The sequence below is a fragment of the Lactuca sativa genome, chromosome 9 (genome assembly GCF_002870075.4).
Source record: "Lactuca sativa cultivar Salinas chromosome 9, Lsat_Salinas_v11, whole genome shotgun sequence".
NCBI classification, from domain to species: Eukaryota; Viridiplantae; Streptophyta; class Magnoliopsida; order Asterales; family Asteraceae; genus Lactuca; species Lactuca sativa.
Genome location: NC_056631.2, coordinates 43,870,119 through 43,890,185, shown reverse-complemented (window position 1 = coordinate 43,890,185; position 20,067 = coordinate 43,870,119).

Genomic DNA, 20,067 nt, shown 5'->3' with positions numbered 1-20,067 from the left:
CTCTAAACTCGATTCTGCTTGAATCCAGCGCATACAAATGATAGATCTGAGTCCAATAAGCTGATTCACCACGTAAAGTTTCCAACTTTACGTGTACATACACATGAAAAAGGAGATAAAGGCTAAAAAGGCACTTAGAAGAGTAGATCTAGGGTTCTTATGCAAAGCATCTTCAAAAAGGCAATAGATCCGGGCTCTACAACTCCTAAATGAACAGATCTAGGGATATCTCGACCTATTAAGGCATCCAAACAACTATAAGGCTTGGAGAATGCATCAAACTAGCCCTAGAAGAGTTCAAATGGAAATCTAAAGCATAAAACAGAAGGAATCCGAGAGATACCTCAATGAACTCTGATTTTGCCCTTGGATCTTTGCTCAACACCTCTTCTCCTTGCTCCTTTCTTCTTCTTCTTCTTCAAGCCTTCAAAATCCACACAAAAGCACTTAAAACCTAAAAAATCTAAGGACCAAAACTGTTAATATAAAAAACTATTGTGACACATATGATATGGAGACACATTGTCCATGTCACTTCCTTCATCGTCAATGACCCTTCCACGTTTCAAAATGTTTAGTGAACAATTCTACATTTGATAAAATGTCAATAACAATTGTCAAACAAATTGCAACAACATAAAACCAAATGCAGAACAAGCCTTTTTGTAGATTAACCAAATGCTTAACATAAGCGTATATAGTCGTATTTCATACAACAAAAAAAAACGTAAGATGATGATCCATTACATGATATTAGTGAGACCAAAAACCCGAAAACTGAAGTAACTTGAAAACATAGACCGAAAAACCGAACCGGATAAGGAATCTTCTGGCTCGGCACCGGTTCCCGGACTTAGAACCGAAATTTAGCCCATCACAATTCCAGTCCATTATTAGAACCGGAGTTAGCCCATAAATTTTCATGCCCACAATTCACTTTCCTGTCTTTGTTGCTTTTTGTATGTTTTTTTGTTTATGTTTGCTTTCATTCTACTCGGATGAAAGCTAAGTGTTTTCTTCCATAACAAAATACAAAAAAGCCCACTACAACTTAACCAAGATCATGTCTGCATGTTAGGGATGAAATGATCTATAATCACTAATAGATAACATTATGTCATTTTTTGCATCAAGCTTCTATAATAATGATTTTTGTTCATCTCATGCATCTTTTTACAACATTTTTTCTCCTACATATAGTAAAATATATTTCTACAAAATAAATAAATTAATTTTAAAAAAAAATCATATATCAATCATGTCCGAATTTTTTTCAAGATTTCCAGGTTGGGTCCGGTTCTTACCTGAAAACTGACATTTTAAAAACATTGGAACTGGGAACCGGCCCGGTTATACGTAAATCCGGTCCGGTCCGGGGTCGGCTCCAGGTTTTTTCCGGTCCAGCCGGTTCTCCAGTTCATACGCTCATCCCTATTACATTCAAGCTTTCGAACATGAATATTAAAGATTCTACAAATAAAAATATATTCTCGGTACCACATACTAGAATCACAACTTTCAATTTCGTTATGTTCATTGAAATCCAATCTTCTTAGACGATGAACCCCATTACCTCTTTTTTGGTATTTTATGTTAATTTTTTGAATTGAAATTGTGTTTTTGACCAACATTTAATTTTATTTCCGCAATCACAAAATCCCAATGCCTTGATGGTGAATTCATCATGGAATTCAACAACTTGATTCCTTGTTCAATCGATCTATCTCCTTGAGAAATGATAATTATCATATAAACATATTTGGAATCGATATGTTCCTTATCACATGCCATATTTAGGTAGTCTAATCGAGATTCAACAGCAACCAAATTGAAATACTCGATCTAGGTCTGGCAATCGTGTCGTGTTCGGGTTGGCGTGTCGCGGGTTGGCGGGTCAAAATATGTCAACCCAAACACATCCCATTTAAATATACAGGTCACGGGTTGGCGGGTTTGGAACATAAACTCATATATGACCCACCAACCCATTTATTTAAACGAATTCACAAGTTGGTGGGTTCGTGGGTCAGATTTGGGTTCATTTGGTCCGAATTTTACATATTTAAGTCTTAAACATCCAAATGAAAATTAAAAACATTCATAGAAACATGTTACAAACTTAGCCTTATAGGTTACGACTTATGACATTAGACCATTCACCACGAGTCATAATGTCAAAACAGTCAAATGGTCTATGAATAAATGGTATATTTTTGTAATACTTATTAAATATTAATACTTGATACATAAATACATTTAAAAATAAAATAATTTTTTATTAAGAATATAAACGGGTTGGTGGGTCAACCCGTTTATTTTTTGAGAAACCCATATATGACCTGTTTAATAAACGGGTTGGCGGGTTAGCGGGTTGGTGGATTAAAAAACTTAACCCAAACTCATTTATTTTGTGTCGTGTTGCGGGTCGTGTCGTGTGTCGTGTCGAGAATTGTCAGCCTTAACTCGATCTAATCATCTATACATCTAATCATCTATAATATGATGGGTTATATAATGTTAAGTTTACCATAAAGTTTGATATCTTGATGTATTATCTATTTTTTTGGAATATAAAATGCATCCAACGAAAACTGCAATAATTACATAAACTAGTAACAACTGCGTCATTTTTTTACGTTTATAAGAAATTTCAAAATTTTCTATCTAATCTTATGTAACCCAATATGTCCATCTCATCAGACATCAGCTCATTTCCTGCCTTTTTTTCCTGGAAACACACATTTGATTAGTTTCATTGCTGACCTAGATACATAGTCATAAATGAGCCGATGAGATGGATATCAAATTTTACAGTAAATGTAGCATTATATAACCCATCTTATTCATCTTATTATCAAATTTAATGACTAGGTGTCTAAATTAGCAATGAAACCGATAAAATGTATCTTACATGGAGAAAGGGCTAAATCATCACTAAATTTTAGGTTGTGACTTATTCGTAAATTATGGTAAAATAATAAGACTTTAATGAAACAGGTAAGTAATAAAACCGGTAAACCGGAAAAAAAATGGGTCAAATTGTCATTTTTACTAGTAATTCATGTTTTTTCGTACACAAATTTTAATTTATGACTTTTTCATAAATTAGGGTAAAATTTTATGACTTTTCTGGAGATTTCCCTAATAATAATTATAGCCATATAATTCATTTTCTAAATAATACTGGAGATTTCTTTGTTGAAACAATTCATTAGGAATGAATCACATCGTCATACTTAGGCAACCATGAAGTTGTTGGAAACTTTTCGATTAAAATGTGTTGAATGACGTATTTGTCTTTTGTAGGGATGAATGAGCATGGGTCGGTTTGGGTCGGTTTTTGGCTAAAACCAAACCAAACCGTAGAAAGTCGGTTTTTCGGTTCCTAAACCCATATAGGTTCGATTTTTGCATGGTTTGGTTTTTCGGGTTGGGTTTATGGGTTTTCGGTTTTAAACCATGGGTTTATGAGCTCCTGTTTTTTTTCTTGTAGTATTTGGGTCCAAACCCAGTGAAAGTACGTTGCAATAAATAATATTGTATCTACTTTAAATATAGTAAAATAAAGAGTATGGATTCTAGTATTCTAAAAGCATAAAAGTGTTCAAAATATCAAATTTTAACAACATTAACAATTTATTGAAAATAAACATAAAGTACTAAAGGGATAAAGTCTAAAGTCTAAAACTAAAAGCTTAAAACATAATAAATAATATATATGTAGGTCGGTTCAGTTTTTATGGGCGGTTTTATACATCAAAACCGAACTAAATTGTTATTTTTCGGTTTTTGTAAAATTCAAACCTAAATTGTCAGTTATAGCTTTGGTTTCGGTTTTTTGGTTTTTCGGTTTTCGGTTCTGTTTTTGCTCATCCCTAGTCTTCTGTTTCTTTAGGAACTTCAATTATGCAACTATATGTGTACAAAATTCTAAAGATAACCATTGTTTTGTTGGTAATTTTCAGATATACAAGGACTTGTGACAGACGTTTCATAATGTGGTGATAGGATAGTCATTATACATTAATACAAGTTGGTATTAGAATAGAATTCCATGTCCTAGTTTTTGTGGTTATCCTAATATATATGTGTGGTATACATATAGTTGTTTAGATATCGAGTTAGGGTATCGACTAGGAAAAGGTTGTATCAAACTTTGAGTTAGTTCTTTGAACATAACAAGTTAATTTCCTTCAAATCGTTTGTGAGTTTCTACACCAATTATTTTATTTGATTGGTATCAGAGACTTTGAATCAACATAGGGGATGCTCTTAATCTCGCTTTAAATATAGGCACGAGTAGAACGAAAGAATGCTTGTCTCTCTGGCATGATTAGAACGAAAGAAGGCTCGCCTCTCTGGCACGAGTAGAGGCTCGCCTCTATCGCTTCATATGCCTATGTTGAATTCTGTAAATTACATAGTATGGTTAATCTGAATGAAGGTAAGTCTCAACGTGCATCAAGTTTAGGATACTATTGACCTGGGAACGACCGACGTGAAGAAGAATAATATCGCCATTGCAGTTCTTTTCCAAGCAATACCCGAAGACCTCATCTTGCAAATCGGCGTGATAAACACGACAAAAAAAATCTGGACTACAATCAAGACCCGTCATATGTGTGTTGATAGGGTACGAAAAGCATGCTTGCAATGCCTCGCTACCGAGTTTGACAATCTGAAGATGAAGAGGATGAGTATTATCGACGAATTCTCAAGTAACCTCTTATGGATCGCGTCAAAGTCAGTCTCACTTGATTAAACCATCCCTGAGAGCAAACTAGTAAAGAAATTCATTACTATCCTACCAAGAAAGTTCGTTTATATTGTTGCATTGATAGAGGACGTTCTTGATCTTAAAATTGTTGGATATGAAAATATGGTGGGGTGATTAAAGGCTTATGAAGAACGTGTTCGTGAGGACGAACCTGCTATCTATCACGGTAAGTTGTTATTCAACAATATAGCACCCCAACACTCAAAATCATGATGCCAATAGAGGAGGAAGAGTTAGATGTGGATCAGGGCGAGGATGATGAGGAGGTCGTCAGTCTTACAATCAACATTGACCCACACCTAATTCCAATGGAGACGCCGATAAACCAAAATCAAAGACCAAAGATAGATCAAAACTTCAGTGTTACAGATGTGACAAATTTGGTCACTTTGCGTCCTAATGCTTAGAACGAATGGCTAAACAGGAAGAGGCTCACATGGCAGAAGTAGACGATCATGAACCATAACTAATTATATTAAAAACACTTTATGAGATCGTGTTTTTGAAATGAAGAGAAGGTGATAGCTAGAAGATACGATATGGGAAAAGATGAGAATGACATGTGGTACTTAGACAATTAACATTCTTCACCGAGATCAATAGATGTAATGGGGGCGGGTCAAATTTGGAGATGATTCTTTTGTTGATATCCAAGGAAAGGATCCATTCTTTTCAAGGGAAATCGAGGAGTTCAAAAGCTATTGACTGACATATACTACATGCGTGATCTCAAAGCCAACATAATTAGTTTGGGACAAGTAACAAAAACTAGTTGTGAAGTATCAACGAAAGGGGATCAATTACTCCTCTTTGATAGTCATAGAACCCTCATGTTCAAGGTAAAACGCTCGATAAACACGTTGTACAAAAAAGAGATTCCAATTGAAATACCCATATGTTTACATAGTCTCCTTGGAGATCAAATTTGGTTGTAGCATGCAAGGCTAGGTCATGCCAACTTTGACACAATTTCAAATATGTCAAAAAAGAACCTAGTTATCGGATTACCAATGATCATAGGGACTAACCAACTATGTGAGTCATGCATAGTAGGAAACACGTAGTCAAAAACCTTTCCCTAAGAACTCCAACTATTGAGCAAATGAAACCTTGGAATTAACTCATGGAGATCCATGCGGACTGATCTCACCACATACTATCGCATGAAATAGGTATGTTTTTCTCTTAATCAATGATTGTTTATGTTTTATGTGGTGTTATCTTATGAAAGAAAAAGCATTTCCCTAAGAACTCCAACTATTGAGAAAAAGAAACCTTGGAATTGACTCAAAAACCTTACCCTAAGAACTCCAACTATTAAGCAAAAGAAACCTTGGAATTAACTCATGGAGATCCATGCGGACCGATCTCACCACATACTATCGCATTAAATAGGTATGTTTTTCTCTTAATCAATGATTGTTTATGTTTTATGTGGTGTTATCTTATGAAAGAAAAAAGTGATGCGATAACCTATTTCAAAAAGTTCAAAGTTACACTAGAAAAAGAAGCCAACATCTTGATCCCAGTATTTCATACCGATAGAGGCGGTGAGTTTACTTCACAAGATTTAAACATTCTTTGTGAAGAACACATGATGATAAGATACCTCACATCTCCATATATGCTACAACAGAACAACAAGGTGGAAAGACAAAATTGTACTCTTCTTGAGACGACGCGAGGCATATTGAAAGCGAAGAAAGTTCCTAACTATCTTTAGGGTGAAGCAGTAAATGTAACGCCCGCGTTTCTATACTAGGCATTATTGTTGATGTAATAATCTAGGTTAACCTTTGTAACTCTTTTTGAAGTAATGAAGATGAATTATTTGAGTATTATGTGAATTATGTGCTTATTTAATTGTTTATAAAGATATAATTAAATTAAGGATAAAATACACGTCAAATTTTAAGTGTGAGATAAACCGGATATTTTTACATAAAGTTTTAGTGGTCGAAACAAGGATTCCAGAGATATAAAGAACGCCGAAATCCGAGTTATAATGAAGAAGTTATGATATGTCGAAGTTTCGCAACAGAACCGGCACAAAGCCGAATGACGTAAAACATGAAATTAAGATAGAGAGATATCTAGCCTTAGTGGTCTAAAACAAAGTTGTAGAGTTCGTTAAACCGAGAGCGTGCATAAAAAGAACGCCCAAATCTGACTTCGTATGAGGAAGTTATGATTTTTCCGAAGTTTCGACTTAGCAGTATGCAGCCCGAATCCTCGATTTGAAATCGAGTGATTTTTAGCCGAAACAATCTAAATGAGAATCAAATATCTCATCGATAGTAGTGAAACGATAAAAAGATAGGCGAAAACGGACGTCATATGAAGAAGTTATGAATTTATAACAAAGTTTTCCTGTCTCGGCCTACTAAAAATAATATAAAAGTAATATATTTATAATATATTAAAAATAAAGTCAAAAAAATTAGCCAACATAGTCTAAACGAGAGTTGTAGGGCGTATTCTCACCTACACGTCGATATAAAGAACGTCGAAAACGGAGTTTGTATGCGAAAGTTATGAATTTCTGAAGTTATGGGCGCGAAATCCCAAAACTGTCAGCCACCACGACGTGGCAAGAGCTCTAGAGTCTGTCAGACCCACTTGCAATGACGCATGCAGTGATGACCCAGCCACCACGACGTGGCAAAGGCAAATTTTGCCCTATAAATAGATTTGAAGGGTCAGCCGAGTTTGGTTGCTCAAATTCTCTCCTCTCACTCATATTACCTCGATTTACGTGCAAAGAAGTACCCCCTGAAGCCCCGGTATCATCCCGAGACCCAAAGCAAGTCCCGAAGCTCGAAGATCCCGCGAAGAAAAGAGTTTCCAAGCCGAAGCTCTGCCCACAAGAAGCCCGGTGAGTGAAGTGAACCCAGTTTCATCGAAGAATACTACTTCTACAAGTCGTAGTGTTGTCCGATCATCTTCTGATCAAGTGAGTGTATAGTCCCTTTCATAAACACGAGTTAATACAAGTATTGTTTGAATATATTAAGTATATGATTGGGTGAGTGTGTAGTCACTTTCTTCTAACGCATAATTAAGAAGTATTTTATACGAAATACGTGTTATGTGTGTATTTTGTTGTTATATGTGTGAATGTATACTCACTTTCTTCTATCTCATAGATATGATTTATTCTCTATGAAATACGTGTTATGTGTATGTGCCTCATCTGTTGTTTGGAATATGTATTGAATAAAAATGCTATACAGGTTTTAAACTATGCATAAAAATATATATTTTTATTTACTAATATGTTGGGTAGAACATGGGTAGATAGTTGATGTGTGATAAATAGATGAGAGGCCTCGATGTTGTTATTGATTCAGTCATCTAGCGGAGTTTAGATGACGACCACGGACTTTCTAGACAGTCCTGTGGAACGCTAGTAGGCTCGCCACCTGAAGGTGTTAATGAACCTGGGTGTTCATTCGTTGTACTCCATCCCCCTCATGGTTGCCTTATTTGACATATATTGATGGGAAACCCCCGAATGCATGTGTTGTCGCCCCGATGAAATATTCTAAGACTAGGTCTCTTGTGTTAGTTGTTTTAGGGACGTAAAGTGATAATAACGGGAATGGGTAATTGGGTTATTGTTGGTTGGTGGAATTAAATATAATTATTTATTGTGGGTTGAAAACCCTATATGCTCACCAGGCTTCCAAGCCTGACCCACTCAGTTTCTTTGTATTACAGGTAGTGGCGCCAGAGCATAAGTTGGATGACTTGCCAAGTTATCTTTGGATTATAGACCTGTTGTTTTAAATAATTGTTGTAATGTCTGTATTGAAATGTTTATGCTTTTGATCTGATTATCGGAACATGACATCCCGAGTCTGTTGAGGACATGATCAAGGGAAGAACCGCCAGCAAGGTTGAAGTTGGCGAGAAGAGAAAGTTTGAAGGAACTTCAGTTTCCAATAAGAAAAGCCAATTTTCGAAGTCTGATTCGAAAACGTTTGGAGGAAAAGGAGGCGAAGCGAAATGGTGTGAGAAGTGCAAGAAAAAACACTTTCGGAAATGTAGTGAGGATGTAACCTGCTACAAGTGTGGAAAAATTGGGCATTTTGCCAATGAGTGTCCGTCCAACAAAAGGATGTGATTTGGTTGTAACGAGGAAGGGCACATTTTGAAAGACTGTCCGAAGAAGAAGGAGGCAGCTAAGCCTAACATTCCACCAAAACCGAAGGCGAGAGCCTTTCAGATGACACTTAAGGCTGCGAAAGATGAAGCTGATGTCGCTTCAGGTACCTTTCTCGTAAACGAAATACCTGCTCAAATTTTGTTTGATTCTGGAGCCAATTACTCCTTTATTTCGCATGAATTTGGTAGAAAACTAGCTTTGCCTATTGATAGACTAGATAATGCTTTATTAGTCGAAGTTGGTAGTGGCAAGTTTGTACCTATTAGCCATCGTATGAAAAACATCTTAGTCGACCTTAATGGGAATAAGTTTCACGAGGAATTATTGCCTATCGAACTTAATGGTTTCGACGTTGTGTTAGGAATGGATTGGCTTAGCGCCAATGATGCCGAGATTTTATGAAAGAAGAAGATAGTAAAAGTAAACCTGCCAGGGAAAGAGTCATTTATGGTGTATGGGGGCAAATGCAGAGTAAATTCTGGAATCATTTCTCTAATGAAAGCCAGAAAGTGTTTGACCAAGGGATGTACATCATATTTACCATTCGTGATCGATGCTAAGAAGGAAAAGAAAATGATACAGAATATTCCAGTGGTGTGTGATTATCCGGAAGTATTTCCCAAAGATCTTCCTGGATTACCACCTGATATACAAGTGGAGTTCAGAATAGACTTGTTACCAGGAACGACGCCAATAGCAAAAGCACCGTATCAATTAGCACCAACAGAGAGAAAGGAGCTGATGATGCAACTTCAGGAGTTATTGGACAAAGGTTTCATTAGACCTAGTTTATCGCCCTGGGGAGCTCTGGTGTTATTCGTAAAGAAGAAATACGGGAGCATGAAAATGTGCATTGATTATAGAGAGACGAATAAAGCAACGATAAAGAATAGATACCCGTTGCCAAGGATCGACGACCTGTTTGATCAATTGCAAGGTTCGAGCTATTTCTCGAAGATTGATCTAAGGTCAGGATATCATCAGCTGAAAGTAACAAAACAGGATATCGAGAAGACTGCATTCAGAACACGATATAGACACTACGAGTTTTTGGTTATGTCATTTGGACTAACCAATGCTCCAGTAGCGTTCATGGATTTAATGAATCGGGTTTGTAATCCATTCCTTGATAAATCTGTGATAGTGTTCGTAGACGACATTCTGGTTTACTCGAAAAGCCAAGAGGAGCATGACAGACACTTGCGAGAAGTGTTAGTGTAACGACCATAAAATTCGAGCCAAATTAAAACATTTTAATTCCTTCAAAACCATTAAATTCATACATTTGTTTCCAAAATAGTTTAAACATTAGAGTATTTCCTAGAACCATATCACATAAGTCATAAAACATGAGGAGCGGTACGATCACGCCTTTGCCTTGCCACGGTCTCCTGAAGTACCTGAAACAATAAACTGAAACTGTAAGCCCGAAAGCTTAGTGAGTTACCCCCAAAATACCAACCACGAAAGCACACACATATCATATCATATCATAAACCGAACAGCCATGCATATCGAGTCTACAGTGTGACTGGTCCGCCTGCACCAGGCCTTCAGTCCACCCGGTCCACTCTCTCTCCGAGTCTACAATATGACTGGTCCGCCCGCACCGGGCCTTCAGTCCACCTGGTCCACTCTCTGAGTCTACAGTATGACTGGTCCGCCCACACCAGGCCTTCAGTCTATCTGGTACACTCTCCGAGCCTCGGCACGTCTGGTCCGCCCTCTTGGAGCCTTCAGCCTATCCGAACCGCTCGCCGGGCCTTCGGTCTAACCGGTCCGCCCTGGGTATGTTGGCCAACAAACCCAACCCCAGTTCAACAACCATGTGCACATAAACATATAATCATATAGCAATTCACAACTAATCAACCGATCTAGCAGATCACATAACATAGCAACATCCTAACCAGGATACCGACCTAACCGGTCACTAACATAGCATCATCCTATATACCAGGATACTGACCTTAACCAGGTCTCTAACATATACCATCCTAATTACCAGGATGCAGACATAGCAAACCAATAGCATAACATACAACTACCCGGATTCCCATCCGATAAAGAGTCGGCCTTGGTGCCTTAGACCCTGTCGATATAGTGAGGATAACTCACCTGCAACTGCCGACTTGAAGAAATAAGATCACGCTACTCTGACCACCAGCACGAACTCCACCACTAAACATTACCAATTAACCAAATCCAATAAACACCAATAATTATCAAAATACCCTTAGAAGTCAAACTGGTCAACCCTTGGTCCAAGTAAAAGTCCTTAGTTAAAGTCAACCTTCCTGGTTGACCCTACTCGTCGAGTCAACCCGTTGACTCGTCGAGTTCCTATGCTCAGAAACTCCTATGCCATGACTCAACTCACCGAGTCGCCCCAAGACTCGTCGAGTCCAACAAGTTCTGAGTCCCTTCCTTCTCAACTCCCCGAGTCGTCCCTCGACTCACCAATTCACAGCTCAATCAGAAAAGGTTAGGGTTCTACGACCAGACTCGCCGAGTCTAAGAACAGACTCGCCGAGTCCAAGGCAATATTCAACAGACTCGCCGATTTGTTCTTCCAACTCGTCGAGTTCCTGCCCATCATCATACAGCTCGCCGAGTCTACCCATGTGACTCGCCGAGTTACTATGCGACTCAAGTCTGATTTCTAGCCCGACTTGCCGAGTCATCTCCCAGACTCGCCGAGTCCATACGTAATATCTTCATTCAGACAATCATAGGCCATTCCATTGCTTCCAATACATAGATCTGGACTCCTAGGGCTAGATCCACACATAAAGTTTCCAACTTTACGTGCATGCAAGGCTCAACAAGCTCTAATTAAGCTAAAATGAAGGTTTAAGGCAAGGACACTCTCAATCAAGCCCCAAAGCTATTACTTTCCGTATTCATGAGTCAAGACCAGTCTAGATCTGTTGTAGCAACCACATATCTGAACCCAATACTTGCAAAGAGACTGATATATGACACTTTGGCCCTAAAACTTCATCCATGAACAATCTAAGCACAACAAGTCAAGGCAACAACTTTTTACCTTTAATCTGATGCTAACAAGCAAGGAAATCAGATCCACTTCGCTCCTCTATGATCCTACTAACTCTTGCTTCAAGTATCCTTCTTCTCCAAGCTCCACAACACACTTAAATCCCTATCACTCTCAAATTAGGGTTTGGAATCGATGGAGAAAGCTTCTACACATCAAAGGGGGGGGTGCTAAAGAGGCTAGGGTGGGGCTTAAGGTTCCTTATATAGGGTGCAAACCCCAAGTATTAGGGTTTCTCATTCCTGCACGGACTCGTCGAGTCCAGCCTTCGACTCGGCAAGTCCGCTCACTTAACATGTGCTCGGCACACGCTTCGACTCGACAAGTTGCAGCTCCTACTCGCCGAGTTCCTCTCTTCCAAACTTACACTTTTACGCCCCCTAAACTCCTTATTCTGACTTTGGGATGTTATAGTTAGAAGTTTTGAAGAAGGAGAAGTTGTATGCAAAGTTCTCCAAATGTGATTTTTGGATTTGAGGAGTCCAATTCTTGGGTCACGTCGTCAACCAGGAAGCGATAATGGTTGATCCAACAAAGATTGAAGCTGTGATGAAGTGGGAACAACCGAAAAGTCCCACGGAGATCCGAAGCTTTTTAGGATTAGCCGGATATTACCGAAGGTTTATCCAAGGCTTTTCTTCGATTTCTACTCCATTAATAGCTTTGACCCACAAAGGAGCTACTTATTCTTGGAGTGATAAGCATAAAGAAGCATTCAATAAACAAAAGAAGAAGCTACGTGAGGCACCGATTCTTTCTCTACCCGATGGAGTTGAAGACTTCGCTGTTTATAGCAATGTGTCTGGTGCTGGGTTGGGTTGTGTTTTGACCCAAAGAGAAAAGGTGATAGCATATGTGTCTCGACAACTGAAGGAGCTTGAAAAGAACTACCCTACTCATGATTCGGAGTTGGCAGCCGTAGTTTTCGCTTTGAAAATATGGAGGCATTACCTCTATGGCACGAAGTGCAAACTTTTCACTGATCATAAGAGTCTCTGATATCTCTTTAATCAGAAAGAGTTAAATATGAGGCAACGACGCTGGCTAGAGTTACTTAAGGACTACGACTGTGAGATACTTTACCACCTCGGTAAGGCTAATGTTGTAGCTGATGCTCTCAGTCGGAAAGTCAATTTTGAAAGAAAGAGGCCAAGAGCGTTGAGAATTGAAGTTGTCTCGACCATTGTGGAAAGTATAAAGAAAGCTCAAGAGGAAGCTTCTGAGAAGAATGACCGAAAGGGAGAACGTTTGGGCAAAACGTTGGTGTTTGATACAAACGGTCATGGACTAAAGGTATTCCAAGATCGAATTTGGGTGCCTAAGTCAGGAGGAATAGGAGATCTTCTGATGGAAGAAGCTCACAAAACCATGTACTTTATTCATCCTAGCAGTACTAAAATGTATAGGGACCTGAAACCCTACTACTGGTGGCCAACAATGAAGCTTGATGTTGCAAAGTATGTGGTCGAGTGTGTGACTTGTGCAAGAGTCAAGACACAACATTAGAAGCCATACGGGAGTTTAGAACCTTTACTTGTGCCTATGGGTAAGTGGGAAGACATTACTATGGATTTTGTCACTAAACTGCCCAGAACGAAAAGTGGTCACGACATGATTTGGGTGGTCGTTGATCGATTCACTAAGAGTGCGCATTTCATAGCAGCCAATGAGAAGTGGTATATGGAAAAGCTTGTGAATTCATACGTGAAGGAGATTGTGAGGCTTCACGGTGTTCCGTTAACAATTGTATCGGATCGTGACATCCGTTTCACCTCAAGGTTTTGGAAAAGTCTACAAGAGGAAATAGGTACCAAGTTATGTTTAAGTACAACTTACCATCCACAGACTAGTGGTCAGAGCGAAAGAACAATACAAACACTTGAAGATATGCTGAGAGCATGTACCCTGGAATTCCAAGGTAACTGGGATGAACATTTACCTTTGGTATAATTTTCCTACAATAATAGTTTCCACTCGAGCATAATGATGGCACCTTATCAAGCTTTGTACGGACAAAAGTGTCGTACGCCGTCTTGTTGGCTTGAGGCTGGAGAAAAGCAGTTTATGAGACCCGAGTTGGTCCATCAGACTGCTGAGAAGTTGAAAGTGATCAGGGAAAGAATGTTAGCAGCTCAAGATCGTCAAAAGAGCTATGCTGACAAGAAGCGAAGGCCGATGACTTATGAAGTTGGAGATTCGGTTTTGCTTAAAGTCTCGCCGTGGAAGGGACTTATAAGATTTGGTAAAAGGGGAAAGTTGAGTCGAAGGTTTATTGGACCGTTTAAAGTTCTTCAGAGGGTTGGGAACCAAGCTTACAAGCTCGAATTACCCGAAGAACTGAATGGAATTCATAACACTTTTCATGTGTGTTATTTGAGGAAGTTCACGGGAGAACTTCCCGACATGATTCCACTTTCGGAGTTGAGAATTGATGAGAACAAGAGGTTAATTGAAGAACCAGAGGCAATCCTTAACCGAAAGACTAAGAAGTTGCGACGTAAGATGGTCGAATTCGTGCTTGTCCGTTGGAAACATACGAATGGGCCAAATCTCACTTGGGAGACGGAGAGTGACATGTTGAGTCGCTATCCGCATTTGTTTGTTGATGTGTGATTTCGGGGACGGAATCATCCTAAGGTGGAGAGAATTGTAACGCCCGCGTTTCCAGGCTAGGCATTATTGTTGATGTAATAGTCTAGGTTAACCTTTGTAACTCGTTTTGAAGTAATGAAGATGAAGAATTTGAGTATTATGTGAATTATGTGCTTATTTAATTGTTTATAAAGATATAATTAAATTAAGGATAAAATAAGCGTCAAAATTTAAGTGTGAGATAAACCCGATATTTTTACATAAAGTTGTAGTGGTCGAAACAAAGATTCTGGAGATATAAAGAACGTCGAAATCCAAGTTATAACGAAGAAGTTATGATCTGTTGAAGTTTTGCGACAGAACCGGCACGACGTCGAATGACGTAAAACATGAAATTAAGATAAAGAGATATCTAGCCTTAGCGATCTAAACCAAAGTTGTAGAGTTCGTTAAACCGAGAGCGTGCATAAAAAGAACGCCCAAATCTGACTTCGTATGAGGAAGTTATGATTTTTCCGAAGTTTCGACTTAGCAGTATGCAGCCCGAATCCTCGATTTGAGATCGAGTGATTTTTAGCCGACACAATCTAAATAAGAATCGAAGATCTCATCGATAGTAGTGAAACGATAAAAAGATAAGCGAAAACGGACGTCAGATGAAGAAGTTATGAATTTATAACAGAGTTTTCTTGTCCCGACCTACTAAAAATAATATAAAGGTAATATATTTATAATAAAAATAAATTCAAAATTAGCCAACAGAGTCTAAACGATAGTTGTAGAGCATATTCTCACCTATGCGTCGATATAAAGAACGTCGGAAATGGAGTTCGTATGCGAAAGTTATGAATTTCTGAAGTTCGGGGCACGAAACCCCAAAATTGTCAGCCACCACGACATGGTAAAAGTACCACGACGTGGCAGGAGCTCTGGAGCCTGTCAGACCCACTTGCAATGACGCATGCAGTGACGCCCAGCCACCACGACGTGGTAAACCGTACCACGACGTGGCAAAGGCAAATTTTGCCCTATAAATAGATTTGAAGGGCCCGCCGAGTTTGGTTGCTTAAATTCTCTCCCCTCACTCATATTACCTCGATTTACGTGCAAAGAAGTACCCCCTGAAGCCCCGGTATCATCCCGAGACCCAAAGCAAGTCCCGAAGCTCGAAGATCCCGCGAAGAAAAGAGTTTCCAAGCCGAAGCTCTGCCCACAAGAAGCCCGGTGAGTGAAGTGAACCCAGTTTCATCGAAGAATACTACTTCTACAAGTCGTAGTGTTGTCCGATCATCTTCTGATCAAGTGAGTGTATAGTCCCTTTCATAAACACGAGTTAATACAAGTATTGTTTGAATATATTAAGTATATGATTGGGTGAGTGTGTAGTCACTTTCTTCTAACGCATAATTAAGAAGTATTTTATACGAAATACGTGTTATGTGTGTATTTTGTTGTTATATGTGTGAATGTATATTCACTTTCTTCTATCTCATAGATATGATTTATTCTCTATGAAATACGTGTTATGTGTATGTGCCTCATCTGTTGTTTGGAATATGTATTGAATAAAAATGCTATACAGGTTTTAAACTATGCATAAAAATATATATTTTTATTTACTAATATGTTGGGTAGAACATGGGTAGATAGTTGATGTGTGATAAATAGATGAGAGGCCTCGATGTTGTTATTGATTCAGTCATCTAGCGGAGTTTAGATGACGACCACGGACTTTCTAGACAGTCCTGTGGAACGCTAGTAGGCTCGCCACCTGAAGGTGTTAATGAACCTGGGTGTTCATTCGTTGTACTCCATCCCCCTCATGGTTGCCTTATTTGACATATATTGATGGGAAACCCCCGAATGCATGTGTTGTCGCCCCGATGAAATATTCTAAGACTAGGTCTCTTGTGTTAGTTGTTTTAGGGACGTAAAGTGATAATAACGGGAATGGGTAATTGGGTTATTGTTGGTTGGTGGAATTAAATATAATTATTTATTGTGGGTTGAAAACCCTATATGCTCACCAGGCTTCCAAGCCTGACCCACTCAGTTTCTTTGTATTACAGGTAGTGGCGCCAGAGCATAAGTTGGATGACTTGCCAAGTTATCTTTGGATTATAGACCTGTTGTTTTAAATAATTGTTGTAATGTCTGTATTGAAATGTTTATGCTTTTGATCTGATTATCGGAACATGACATCCCGAGTATTGTAATATAATGAAAAATACATTTCTTTAAGAAATGCTTTGGTAAATCTTATTTTATCATATTTTGTTTTGGGAACAAATTCCACAACTCTTTTAATCAAAGGATTACTCTGAAATCATTTTAAAAGCATAAATTAAACCGGTCTTTTCTGGCCGTGATTTTGGGGATGTCACAGTAAATCACACAATCTACTTAATAAATTGAATCCCAACGAGAGCAGTAAAAGAGGCAACTCTATATCAGCTATACTACAAACAAAAACCCAACATTGAAATATCCGGGTATTTAGATGTGTGGCCTATCAAAAAAAAGTTGGAACACAGTTAAGAAAACTAGATGATTTCTCAAGAAAAACAATTCATCTTAGATCAGAACCAAGAATGAAAGCATACACTACTAGAAAAACAGCCTTTTACGACGCTCATTGCGCGTCGTAAAAGGCTCAGATGACGCGCAAATGCGCGTCAAGGAAGGCCCTGTCATAAAGGGAGACGACGCGCATTTACGACGCTCTTTTACGACGCACAATTACGACGCGCGTTTACGACACGCAATGTGTATCAAGGAAGGCCCTGTCATAAAGGAAGACGACACGCATTCGCGTGTCGTAAGCTTACGACGCGCGTGTTAATGACACGCAATGCATATCAAGAAAGCCCCTGTCAAGAAAGGCCATGTCATAAATGAAGATGACACACATTTTTGCGTAACGTAAATTTAAATGTTTAAAAAAAATATTTATTTATTTTCTAATTTTTAAATTAAATTTTCATTTAATGTCTCATAATAGATATAAAATACCATATACAAAAAAAATACAATCCATTGCATAAAGTTTAATGTCATACAATTCAATTTCTTACAATATATAAATTTACATTCATCTAATCTACTATGTGTTTCATACTAACAATTGAAAAGGAGTTTATTTGTCGAGAAACCGGCTCAAATTGGGCAGAGTTTTGACAGGAGAGAGGATGAATTCTCGAGAATTTCGGGGCTTCACGGCTTACTTCGGGCTCGAGTCTTGATACCGGGGGTTTAAGGGTTGTATATAAGCTTAAGGATGTGGAAAAAGTGAAAGAGAGTAAAATTTGGGGTGAAAAGTGTAAAAAATCCGGAAACCCTCGCATGCCTTATATAGGCCGAAGCCTCGGATCCGAAGCTTGTGCGAGGCTATGCGAGGCTGACATTCTGCGAAGGGAAGCAGCTTCGGTTCGGATGTGGTAGGCTCGGATTGGTCTAGCCCTCGGTCCAATGCAAAGAAGCCACGTGCGAAGGGGTGTCCGAGGGTGGTGCGAGGCGTGTGCGAGGAGCATCCCCGGTGTGTCTCCTTGCGAGGCTGTCCGAGTGGGATTGGACCGCAGCAGTGGCCGAATCAGGAGGTGACACGCGAGACTTCGGTCCACTCAGCAGCCGACACGTGGAGGCTCGCATGCGAGGGGTGAGGTGGCGCTACTGTTCATGCGAATTTTCCCGGGTATTTCTATTTTTCTTTATTTTTTTTGCCAAAACTTGTAAAATTCATAACTTTTGCATACGAACTCCGTTTTTGACGTTCTTTATATGCACGCGTAGCTAAAATTATACTCTACGACTTTCGTTTTGACTTCGTCGGCTAATTTTGAATTTATTTTTAATATTATTATTTTAAACAGATCGGGACGTGAATCCGTTATAAATTCATAACTTCTTCATACGACGTCCGTTTTTGTCTGTCTTTTTACCGTTGTACTACTAATGACGAGACCTTCAATTCTCGTTTAGGTCATGTCGGCTAAAAACCACTCGATCTTTATTTCGAGTTTTTAGCTGTACACTGCTATATTGAAACTTCGAAAAATCATAACTTCCTCATACGAAGTCGGATTTTGGCGTTCTTTTTATGAAAGTTCTCGGTTTAACATAAACTATAACTTTCATTTAGATTGTTAAGGCTAGAAAGCCTTTTATCAAAAATTCAGTTTTTACACTGAACAATGTTTTGCCGGTTTTGTCGCGGATTTTCGATTGGTCATAACTTCTTCGTTATAACTCGGATTTTAGTGTTCCTTATATTTTTGGAAACCTTGTTACAATCTCTATCACTTGGTTCAACCCAATTGAGATTATTTAATAATTTATTTTTGAGGGTCAATTATGTAAATATACATAGTATGCCAAAATTTCTCTTTATTTAATTAAAAAGAAGAACAAATTGACCTCCACTATTACATAAGTTTGAAATAACGGTTTGTTACATTATCCCCCCGTTAGAGAGAATTTCGTCCCGAAATTTACTTTACAGATAGACTAGGGAAAAAGATGTGGGTATTTTTGTTGCATTTGATCCTCCCGCTCCCAAGTGAATTCAGGTCCCCGTCTTGCATTCCAGTGAACCTTCACTATCGGGATGCGGCTTTGTTTGGTTTTCTTAACTTCCCTGTCTAGTATCTCTACGGGTTCTTCCACAAAATTGAGGCTCTCGTTTAACTCGATTTCCTCGAGTGGTATCACAAGAGTCTCGTCGGAAAGACACTTTTTCAAGTTCGAAACGTGGAAGGTAGAATGAATGTTACTTAGTTCTTCGGGTAATCGAAGTTTGTAAGCTACAGGGCCGATTCGGGCAAGAATCTCGAATGGTCCTATATATCTTGGGTTCAGTTTGTCACGCTTTCCAAAGCGTATCATGCCTTTCCAGGGTGAGACCTTTAGCAAAACTCGGTCGCCAACCTGGAATTCCAAGGGTTTTCTCCTTTTGTCTGCGTAGCTTTTCTGTCTATCTCTGGAAGCTTTAAGTCGTTCCCGAATTTGTACGATCTTTTCGGTAGTTTCTCGAATAATTTCTGGACCAGTGAGAGCACTGTCAGGAGTTTGACCTCTAGCTAGCTGCGTGTCACCCACTTCAGCCCAGCACAGAGGGGATCTGCACTTGCGACCATAGAGGGCTTCGAATGGAGCAGCTTTTATGCTAGTGTGATAACTGTTGTTATAAGAGAACTCAGCAAGGGGTAAATGAATATCCCATGCTTTTCCAAAGTCTATCACGCAAGCTCGTAACATATCTTCTAACGTTTGAATCGTCCTTTCACTTTGTCCATCAGTTTGCGGATGGTAGGCTGTGCTCATGTCTAGCCTAGTTCCCAGAGCGTTTTGTAAAGATTGCCAAAAACGGGAGGTGAATCTACTATCTCGGTCTGAAATAATAGATATTGGTACACCATGTAATCTAACAATCTCCTTGAGGTACGTTCTGGTTAGCTTTTCCATCTTGTCGGTCTC